Here is a 12,701-nt window from a genome sequence, read left to right as displayed (position 1 = left end):
TGACATAAGTAATGGGGTAATCACTAGTATTATAGGGACCTGACAATTTATCACATTCACACACTAAGACTTAATATCCATCTCTTTATATAGTATAAGCCTTAACCAATATCTTTGGACAATCCCTTAGAAATGCCGATGGTAGTTTGTGACGGGATCAAATATATGTTGTCATGGTTAATACTATGGGCCAATACCATGGTAAATACCCCTAATATTCCAATTACCATGCTGGAAAATATGTACGCAACTTTTCTTCACCATACCTGTGTATGTATGTGGCCTTTCTTCACAGGACCCGCGTATACTTTCCTAAACATTAATTTTATCATCCCTCTATCTCTAAACTAATATTCCTTTGTCTTTCTCACCTATAGCATCTACATAACTATCAGTTTGACATTCTTATCAAGTAGGTTTCCATCAAGGACAACACATTAGTCATAATGCCAACACAAACAAGGAGATTCTACTTTACTACCATGGGTTAGTGAAATTATTTTTTTTGAATGAATTAAGTAAGTTAAACCAAACCTGGGATGAATTCAAGGTTAAAGACATCATAATTGAAAACCCTAATTGTTATCGAGAAAACTAGTGTCTATTCAAAACTGTTAGTCCCACTAAGACAGGTAGCTATCTTAGAAACAAACAATTCAAAGTAACTTGTGTTTTCCTTTATGAGAGATAGATGAGAGAGAAGTAGAGAGTACCAACCTCAGTCTTTCGCTTGGCTCCTTACTTTTCTCCTCTCTCCTTTGATAGAGCTTTGCCACTCCTTTCTCACTTGTCCCGCTTCAAAGAACACCTGTAGAATCAAAGCAGAAAAATACCATCAAAGCATAGAGATCTATAACCATAAACAATGCAGAATCGGATGTACATTAACCATACAAATGGATATACAAACACAAGATTCAGAAATATACAAGTATATGGAGGAAAACTCAAATAGATTTATTGATAGAAGTAGTAGAAGAGAGGATTACAACCCAACTGTCTAATCTAGTATCATCCTCCCAATATGAAAGCCCTCTTCACCTCATAGAAAGCAAGATCACCCAACAATACAATGTCTCAAAGGGAAACCAACAACACTTCCTTACAAATTAAAAAATTCTAGCCTCTTGGATCTCTAGGATGAGGGATCCATATATAGATATTTGCAGGTGGGTGAGTCAGCTTCTGGGATTTTGATAAGTATCATTTCATTGATATTTCTTGGTTCCACTTGGAGATTTCATGATCTCTTACTCATCGCTAGGCGAATTCAGAGAGGCAAGTGTCATATGAGCAGTTTCTAGACTATCTTCCAAGTTTCCACCTAGAAAATTACCTCTGCCACTTGTCTATTCTTGCCCATCACACTCTATAGAAGGGATTTTCAGTATGCATTGCACCCCCCATGTGTAATAGGTGATATGCATCACACCCTGACCATGGAGCAGGTGAGATGGTCTAGTTTTGACCAGTTCTGAGCAGTTTTTTAGGGAGAACTTCTGGGAAATGATGTAATCAGTTGACCTTGATCCTTTAGGGTTTGAAACAACACTTTTAGGGGTTTATAAGCACTTGTTTTATGGACATATGTCATTGGGGTTGCAATGCCCAAATATATATATAACACTAATGAGGCAAATCCTTACAATTAAAAATATCATGCTAAGGAAAGCAACCCTAAAACACTAGTAATCCTAAAGATACTCCTAAAGTGCAAGAGAATGTTGAACTATATCAGAATTTTCCAATCTGACAGTAATTTGAATAAAATGAGGGAGAAAATGAATAGTATGATACTAAATATCATGAGAAACCAAATTTACACTAGGTTAATGTACAAAAATGTACAAGCTTGAGTGGTGGAAGCCCTTCCATAGCTCAACAAGCACACTTAACTCAAAATAAAATGTTGAAACTTCAACTAAACTCCACCAATTGATCAAAATGAATAAGAATAAGTCTACAACTCATGTCCAAATATTGAAGTTGAAATCTGAATTCTCAAAAATAATATGTCTTGGCAAGCTAAGTTTTCTTTCCTTTATAGGCCAAAATTCAACAACATACCCAAAAATCATGTTCTATATTAATTACATCCTATTCTAGGGATCAGATATGATCCAATCAACATTTATAGGCACTCAAATCATGGATTTAATCTCTAAAAAGTAGAGTAGGTTGAATTTAACAATTTTTTCAGAGTGCTCAAATTGATGCAAGGTCTCAGAGCTATTTTAGGATGGGAAAGTGGGAAACTCACCATATTGGGGTACCCATGATCAAAACCCATGTTCTATATTTTACCCAAACCTCCTAAAAATATAACAACAGAGGATGATTTATGATAAAATATAAAATTTTCTTTTACAATGCAATTGATTGCATGAAATTTTAAAAATTAAAAATTCAATAAAAATACCTTGGGAAAATGTTAATATTGGAAACATATGGGAACATACCCATATATCATCATAAATTCCTAAGCGAGGTATTTTTAGAGCTAAATAAGTAAGAACCATAGAAAATTCTTGATCAAAAAAAGGATTAATACCATACAAATAGGAAATTTGCATGATATAATAATACAAGTAAATAATATCATTAAAAGAATACAACCAACTCTGCGGAATAAGAATGGGAATGCCTAGAACATAGGATGGCTCAATCAATGGAAAATATGAAATAATGAATGCGAAAGATGCTATGAGTAGAAAATCAACAAGTACATGAAAAAATATAGAAACAAAGGAAGAAACAATATTTTAACCTTGATTGAAATTCCCTATTGTTGAATAAACAAATGAAGTATTTAAGGCAATCAATAAGAGGTCTATAAAACAAACCCAAGGTGAACTTTCTTGCACCAAAACTTGGAGGACAATTAGCAGTTGTTCTAGCCAAAGAAAAAGGTGAAAGTAACCAAGGCTTGTGGCAAAGAAACTAAACAAGTTGAGAATGTAGTAAATTGTCCAGTATGGCTAAAATATTGAGGTTGATCTCAACTCCACGAATGGAAAATAATTCAATACATATTGAACCGAGGATGAAGAAATTTTTTGTTAAGAGACATATAAATGAACTGGAAATCATATTATAGAAAATTAGAGACCCAAATGTTTAATTAATTTAGTAAAATAAGAAATAGGTAAATATATGTAGATGGGCATTAAATTATAGTTGAAAAATCTTAAATAATTTGTATTAGATGGAGAATGTGGTGGCCCATAAGGATATTTTTATCCGTTAGTGCCTACATACAATAAAAAATTAGATTTTACAAAGGTTTGGTACATGCATGGAGCTAGTGGGGAACTTGAAGTCTTAGGAGATTACCAATAGGTCAAAGAGATTTGTCAAGATTTGAAATGGTAGTAAAATAATGTGTTCCTCATCCCAAAAATTAGAGAGAACTGAATCAAAACATTATCATCCCACTGCAGGATGAAAATGTTTAAGAATAAAATGAAGTTGTTTTGCACAGAATACAATTTTTGTATTCAAAGATACCATATTCACAATTGGCTAAAAAGAAGATGCTAAAGGAAACAATGTCAACCATTGAACCAAGTAACAACAAGTTGACTTAATAATACTTGAAAATCATTTTAAATAATTCAAAAGAAAACAAATTCTCAAATCCTTAGTGTTGGTCAATTCAATTGCAATAGAATTCCATTACGTTAAATTATCAATCTAGGTTTTTAAACATAGAAAGTGCACAAAAAATATATGCAAGGATTTAGTTTCTAATTCTACAAAATGTAAATTGACATGAAAGGAAATTTTAATATAGGAAAGTAATGGAAAATTAATCTAGGAAAGCATTGGAGATTTAAACTATGAAAGCATTGGAATATTAATCTATGAAGGCGAGTAAATATTATATATGAAAGAAAGGAAACTTAATCTATGAAAGCATTTGAAACTTAGCCTATGAAAGAATTTAAATCTAATCTATGAAATTGATTGAAATCTACATCTATAAACAAATAAAGGAAAGAGTGTTCATGCTTCGTAAAGGGAGGCCTTTAATTCTCAGCAAGCACACATAAAGTTGAAAATTAGAACATCATCATATATTAAGTGAAATGATTTTGGAGCAAGCTGCAAAAGATTGAAATTCACCTACAAAGATATCTCTTCAGCTATTATAATTACAGATTCTAAATGTATTTTCCCTTCCTCCTCTCTTAATGCATAAATCACTCCTATTTATACATGAGTTGAATGGGGTCTTCACTGTGGAAGTAATACCATACCACGTGCATTCATATCAGGGGACATATATTGAGGAAAATTTGACATAATATATCAAGGGATATATAGGTGGTAAAGGGTTTTTATATTGGAAGGTATACAAAATGGAGATCAAAGTTAATGAAAAAATATAAAGCGGTATCAAAAATGTTCTTGAAAAAATAGATACCTACAATAGCTAGTGAATGTACGGGTTCTTTAAATTGGTAAGATATATTGGGTTTGCATTGTTAAGGGGTAAATAATGTTATTTTAGAGGTATTTTCCAATATTTAGTGAAATTAAGGGTATTGTTTAATATGGCATAAACACATGTGATATGTCAGAGGTTCATTAAGTGAAGCCCCCATGATGAGTTTCTTTGAGAAGAGGACAAGGAACTAATAAATTTAGATCCATTTTTCTCTTAAGTAGGTACAAACAATTTTCTAAAATTAAGAGATAATTATCTCTACGAATCCTCTCACAAATATATAATATCGTTAATAGGAGAAACTTATCAAAACTTCCATGATTCTTTTCCATTGAATGTGTTTGAATAATGATCTCAAATCTTTAGGAGTTTGAAGAAGAAATTCGAATTTGAGGCTATGTTGTCAAATACGAATTTGTTGGAGTCTTCAAATACGCCTATAGACATCACAAAACTCATCCAAATTTTAAATATAAGTGAAAACATGTTTTCTTTTTTGATACTTAACCATAAAATCACTCAAAATACTAGATAAATGCTTTGGAAAATAATATTTGACTCAATATATAATCACGAAAATGGTCTTAATGTATGGTCATGGAGTTGGGGAATATGGTAAAAACTGAAGGAAAGTGAAAGGAGAAAGAGTGAAAAATATGACATTTTGGAGAGCCAACACTAAGTTATGGAAAATTTCTAATAATAACAAGAAAACATACATTATAAATCGTAGGAGATAAGGGCTTTGGAGCAAGTAAAGTGACTAGGCGACAAATAAAAATAAAGCAAATACGTGACTCCTCCTTTGGAAATGGTTTTGGATATGCCATAGAAAAATTGAAGCAATATATTATTGACTCAATTAATAATGAGTGAAGTACGAAAAGACAACTTAACGAAAGAGAAAAAGAAAAAAAAAAGGTGTGTAATTAATCATAATGGGGATTTGGGAAACTCTAAGTGAAAGAAAAAACCATAACAAGTGTTGATAATAGTTGAAAAATAAATCCAAAAGGATAATGGACTACAATAGATACACTAATTAATGGTTGACCACAATTTAGAGCAAAGCATTAGAGACACCATTGAATTATGGAAGAATTGATTAAACAAATGACTCAATTAGAGAATAAATAGAACCTACAGCATTGGAACAACAAACAATACATTTTGATCATTAAGAAGATATGGGAAATATAGGTAATCCAGATGTCAATCAAAAATAAAAGTAACAGAAGCCATTTTTGACAATGCAGGAGTCAATCATACCACATAAAGAGAAAAAATAAAATAAAATAGTGAAATCATAGGGTAACAAATGAAAGAATCAACAACATAAAGAATGTAACCTAAATTACTTAACCCAATAGATTAATTAGAAAATGCAAAGTACTAAACAAAACAAAGATAAGGTAATGAAATTTAAAGTATTAAACCAACAACAACATCAAATAGGTACATTAACATTCTCTTTTCTCTTAGAAGGTGCTACTAATGAGGAACTTGGTACCTTATATAAATCATTTAATAAATAAATTATAAAAGATGGAGTAGGTTGATTAAGAAATTAAAAGAAAAAAAAAAAAAAGTTGCTTGGAATACATGCAAGGATAGAGAAACTTTGGTACCTAATATCTCCATAAGTATGAAATATGCTAACCCAATGGATAACTTTAAGAACTTGTTGAATGTGTTGTCATTACTTTCAAGTTAAGAAAGAGAATGTTGATTTTTCATGATATTGTTAGGAAAGTAGCTCAAAAATAGATAGATCAACAACTTAAAAATTATCCTCTTCGAGGGGGAAATCTCCTTTACCTTACATAATTGAGAATTTCTTGGATGATTCAAATGACAAAACTCCTTTCTATTTGTAGGAGTCTAAGGGGTCACAATATAGTCAGATCTGGCATAATAATAATAATTTAAGGGCACAATAATAACAATATGGGGACAACATGGGCACAACAATAACAATAATGGGGTTACAATAACAATAAAAATGAGGGAATACACTAGCATTATATGGATCTAACATGCCCCTCTCCTTCAAAAAACTATTTTCCTCAATGCTTGAGTAGTTCTGGATACCTCTATATAAAATTCTCATCCTTCCATGTGGAATATTCAACATGTAAGTTCTTCCACTTGATGAGATACTCTGAAATTGATCGATTTCATAGCTATCAAGTTCGTGTTTCTGTGACTACTTCAGGTTCCAATATTATTTTTGCTTCCTCGTCAAGTTATCGAAATATTGTTTGAACTCAAAGCTTTCACCGATAACCTTCTTTAATCATGAAACATGGAAAAATGGGTGTTCTTGGAAAGATGCAAGAAGCTCCAATTTGTATGCCATAGTACCAATATTTTGCAACACTTTGTACGAGCCATAATACTTTGGTGATAATTTATTATCCTTCTTAGCTTGCTTGAGGGAGATTTGTTTGTATGGTTGTAGTAGTAGAAATACCCAATCACCTACATCAAAAGTTCTTTCATTGTGATGTTGATATGCCTATTGTTTCATTCTATTTTGTGCCAAAGTGAGGTTATCCCTTAAGAGTTGGAAAACTTGTTTTTCATGCTCGACGTGATCTTCCACTACTTGAACATTAGAATTTTCTCTTAAATATGGTGATGGATTGTGGATGATATCCATAAAGTGCAATAAATGGGGTCATTTTTGCTGCAGTATGGAAGGAAGTGTTATACCACCATTTAGCCAAAGTCAACCACTTGACCCATTGTGTATGTTTATTAGATATAAATCAACAAATATATCCTTCCAAAAAAAAATTCACTATTTCAATTTGCTTCCTCGTCAAGTACCCAAATAAGAAAATAATTCTTTCCAAAAATTTTCCAGTGAAAATGGGATCTCTATCACTTACAATAATATTTGGGTTTCCTTGTATCTTTTGAATTATTTCCATAAATGCAGTAACAGTTGTGTTAGATTTGAATGGATGAGCACAAAAGTGCGCATACTTGGTAAGTCTATCAACTACCAACATGATGACACTCTTTCCTATAGACTTTGGTAAACCTGTGATAAAATCCATTGAAACCTCCTCTGAACGTCGAATTGGAATGGATAAAGTTTGTTGTAATAGACCTGGGGTCTTAATAGTCTCAACTTTATTTTTTTGGCAAACCAAATATTCCACCAAAAAAATTTGAATATTAAATTTAAGGCCATCCCAAAATAATTCCTTCTTAACCTTGTGGAAAGTTTTTAAAAATCTTGAGTGCTCTCCTAAGGGAGAGGTGCGCAATTCTAGAAGAATATTTTGTTTTAGTTGGGAATTCTAGGTATAAACGATATTTGTATCATAATGAATCATTTTTTCAACTAAATGTATAAGATGTATTGGAATCTTGTTGCGGCTTTTGAATGAGTTCCACACTTCTTCGTCATTATTCCATTCATCCCTTGATTCAGTTATCCATTCTAGTTGGATAATAGAAATGGCACAAAGAAATGCTTCCACATCCTCATCCTTTCTTTATAGTGCATCTGAAACAACATTTTTCTTCTCTTTTTTGTAAATCATTTCAAAGTCATAACCCAACATATTTTTGACCCAATTTTTCTACTCTTCAGAAGATAAAATTTGTTCTAAAAAGTATTTAAGGCTGTCATGATCCATTTTTACCTTGAAATAGCTTCCCATTAGGTAAGGTCACCATTTCTTAAGTGCATGTAGTGTTTCCAACATTTCCTTCTCATAAATATCTTTGTGTGAATAATTTACTTTGATTGGACGACTTTCAAAAGAAATGGGTCCTCCTTATTGCATTAAAACAACACCAATTCCATTTTATGAGGCATCACATTTCACAATAAAGGTTTTTGTGAAGTCTGGTGTAGATAATACCATTGCTTGGAACATTGCCTCTTTAATATGTTCAAAGGCATTAGCTACATCTAGAGTCCAAGAAAATGCATATTTCTTCAGTTATGTTGTTAGAGGTGTTGTTATTCTCAAATGATTCTTAACAAACTTGTGATACTACCCTGCTAACCCGAGAAATCCTCACAAATTCTTTATGGATGTGGGGAGTTTTCATTCCTTAGCAGCTTTAATTTATTATGGTCTACCTTAAAACCTTCATGAGATACAATATGACCAAGATATTCCACCTCCTATACTCAAAATAAACATTTGGAGGTTTTTGCATATAATTATTTCTCCTCAATAATTTGAGCACCTTGTCAACGTGTTAAACATGATCCTTCCAAGACTTTTTGTATATTAGTATATCATCAAAAGATACTAACAAAATTTTTATAAGGGTTTGATAATGGAAGTCATCAAACCTTGAAATGTAGAAGTTGCATTTGTAAGGGAAAAAGACATGACCGAAAATTCATAATGACCCTAATGAGTTCTAAATGTTGTTTTTGGAATGTATTCAGTCTTGATTCTGATTTGATAATATCCTAAATGAAATTCCAACTTGGTGAAGTAAATTGCCTCATGTAATTCATCCAATAATTCATAAATGAAAGGAATGGGAAATTCATATATAATAGTGAGTTTTTTTAGCTCCCTAGAATCCAGACACATTCACCACGATCCATCCTTCTTGTCCACCAATACTACTGGAGCAAAGAAATAACTTTGACTAGGTTGAATTATACCAACCTCTAAAACTTTTGCAACCATATGTTCAATTTCACTCTTTTGGGCATAGGGATATCTGTAAGGCCTAATGTTTGAAGGAACACTTCCTGGAATCAAATGGATAGCATGCTCATGATCATAAATAGGCGGGAGGCATATGGTGTCGGCATTATGATACATGTGTTGTACTTGACGAAAACCATGGGAAATTTTTGGGGCTAATGTTCGCCCAGTGGGCTAATTTTCCATGATTTTTCCACAAAAAAGATTCGCCAATTTCCAATTTTATAAAAGATGAATCGCCCAAATTTTAGAATATAAAATTATTTTACCTTAAAAATCGCCAACATTGTATAGAGGCTATATATAAAATCATTATAAATTTGAATAATTTTACAAATATATCAATAAACGTTTTATAGTTTGCATATTAGGGATTATTGAGATTCGCCAATGTTTTTAAACTTCAAGAAATTTTTCCATCCTTAAAATTTTCCTTGACGAAAACCCACTTGTAGCAGAACAAATCACTTGTATATGGTAACTAGATGAATCTACGTAAGTAGATGAATTAATGGGAGAGATATTAGATGTGACAAAATGCATGGCAATTGTGTTTACATATGTGGCAAAATGCAGGTTAGTTCAAAGGAATCAGTTCATAAGTAATGTACAATGGAAAATCACATTATAACAAGTCTATTTAGCAGGAACAAAGTAATGGTACAAAAGAATAAGATGGAAGAACAAAGGAGTATAGATTAGAATCAAGAAGTTGAAGAAAAAGGACATTTTCAGATATGTTAAGTTGTATATGCAGGTTCACTGTACATAAAGAGCGTATACATATGCACGCACTCTCATAAAAGAAAAAGCATGTATGGGATGAAAAATTAAGGAAATTAAGGTGAAAGAATACTAAGGGTCAATACAATGCTATTATCCCACAATCATGAGCGAAGTAACGGTTATTTGATCCAGTCTAAGAATACCATAGGCTCTAAGTGTTGTTTTTCTCTAAGGTATTGAGAAAGGCTAAAACTATATAAGGAGGAGAAGTTCAAAGGGCTAAGTGAGAAGTAATGAATGTCTTGTGAAGTGTTAGATCAAAAGAAAATATGCACGTTATGGGTTTCTGATGCTTTTCTTGATCTGAACTAAGTATGCACTTCAGTGTTTGATGATGGATGAGATCTAATGATGGATCAGGATCATAATGACTTATGATTATGTGATCTGATAATGTATAGGCTAGATCTGATTGATAACACATGTTTTATCTCTTATATGTGATGATTTGGGTATGTCTAAAGTTTGCAATTGAAGCGAAGTTATAAGTAAGTGTTTGTAGATATATACAGTGGTTTGATTTGGTGAAGGTGCATATACACATTGGTTCAGATCTTTCAAGTAGCGTAGTCGAAAGAAAAACCTTGATGTTGAAGGATGACTAATCTATCATATTAGTGCTGCTATTTTACTGTTGTTTGTCAATGAATTCTTCTTAGATTTGAAAGTAAAACTGAATGCATAAAGAGTTTGTGTCTAATTGATTGATTGATTGATTGAGTAAGAAGGTTGATCCTTGCTGCTATATATTTAGAACTCTATAAATTGATAGTAGATCTTCAGAATTTCATCGATTGGTACAGTTTGTGGTTCAAAGTTTTTATGATTTAGTATATTTAGAGGTATACGCAGGTTGGGCTAAAGAAAGTTTGGTATATATGAAGGTTGGCTTCATTGAAGAAGCATATATAGTCTCACACATGATTTTTGAGGCTACAATTGGTTCTAGATTTTGATGCAGTGTTAAGGGCTCAGATCTGTGTACTGGTTACAATGATCTATTTGTTCTAGTTGATTGGTTGAATTTCATTAAGTTTGAATGAATGGTTTATTCAGTTGTGTCATAGGTTCAGTGATTGATTGATTTAGTATGTCATAGGTTTCAGTGATTGATTGATTTAGTTATGGTTGATTTAGATATTGATGATTAGTTTCAGTTATGTCAGAGATTGATGATTGAGTTTCAGTGATTGGTTTTGATGGTTGTATTACAGTGGTGATTGATTTTGAGCTTCAATGTTATTAATGGGTCTAGTGTGAAAATTTGGTGAAGTGTGCCCTTCATATTGTAATATTGTGTACCAGGAGTATCCAGTCTGAAAAATTTATGAAACATGGTCCTTGGAGGAGACTGAGGGCTGGAGACTTCAATGAATAAGTCAAAGCTTACTGACAATACTGGTTGGTGATTTGATCAAAGGGTTAGAGCTCACTTCTAGTAGCAGCTAGAGAATGAGTGAAGGTTGTATCCTTTTGTAGGTCGAAGACTACATACTAGTAAACATATCGGCTAGTACAATAACTAGGGGGTTCTAGCTCCCTTCCAGTAGAAGCTAGAGAATGAGAGAAGGTCGTAGCCTTCTACAGGTGGGTGGCTATGTATTGGTATAAGTCTACACCAGTACAATATTGTAAATAGATTTTCTTATTATTAAAATAAGATAGAGATGAAAGTAGCAGGTGGTTTTCACCCACATTGGGTTTCCAACTTAAATCTTTGTGTTCATGTTTGTTTCTTATGTGCGATTGTTTATTCTATTATTTCTACACATTTTTACTGTTTAATGTTTTATAAAGTAATAATGCATTGATTAAAGATCAAAATATGATGAATTAACTAAATCATAAGTTCACTGGATATACGTTGTTTTCCTTAAGAACAATTGTGTGCACACCTGAGGTCCCTTTACTGAAGTAGCATATATAAATCTGATTATGAAATTCAAAAGGTTATTGATTTGTAAATACTAATTCACCCCCCCTCTCATTATTATTTCCAACAATTGGTGTCAGAGCAAGTCCTTTGGAAGAAGTTTGGTCACTTGAAGGAGATTTGTATTAACAATGGGAAAGAAGCTAAAGAAGAAAGCACCTCAAAATAAGAAGACATCTCAAAGGAACTGCAATAGTGGGAGAGACGATTGGCCTTTATGTGGAGGCAACTCTTTAGATTCAGAATCACATTAGAATGAAGATGAACAAGCAAAAGAACTATCAGGTACAATTTTTTTGTCCTCTGGTGATACATTTCTCTGTTCGTTTGAAGATAATGAAAGTGATATTGAAATAATTGAATTCGCTCTTATGGGTGAAAGAGAAAGAAATCAAATAGAGGTAGAATTTAAAATCTCACAAACACAATTAGATATGAAAAGGATATAATTGATAAAAGGGAATGTGCCTACAAAGAAGAAGTTACCACGTTAAAAGCCTAGTTGGAGGAAGGAAACAAAATAATGAAGCAGTGCAAAGAAAAGGAATATCAAAGTCAAAAGTTGTCGGATGAAGTGACATCATTGAGAAATGAAGTGAATGAAAAGGACACAACAACCAAGGAACTTATAAAAAGAACTAGCTATTGTGAAGGTCTTGAAACTATGGTCATTTCTCTAAATTAAGATATCAAAAACTCAAATAAGTGGAATGAAGAACTTCTACAAGAATTTTAAGAACAAGAAAATGAAGGTCTCAAATTAAGGAAACAAGTGGATGAAGGAAGAAAAGCTGAAGAAATTATGAAGAAGTAGTATCTTGAAAAGGAAGAGCAATAT

This window comes from Pinus tabuliformis, chromosome 2_2 (genome assembly GCF_031772625.1).
Source record: "Pinus tabuliformis cultivar Carrire ecotype Pingquan chromosome 2_2, CPIR1, whole genome shotgun sequence".
Lineage (NCBI taxonomy): Eukaryota > Viridiplantae > Streptophyta > Pinopsida > Pinales > Pinaceae > Pinus > Pinus tabuliformis.
Note: the sequence above shows the minus strand (reverse complement) of the source record.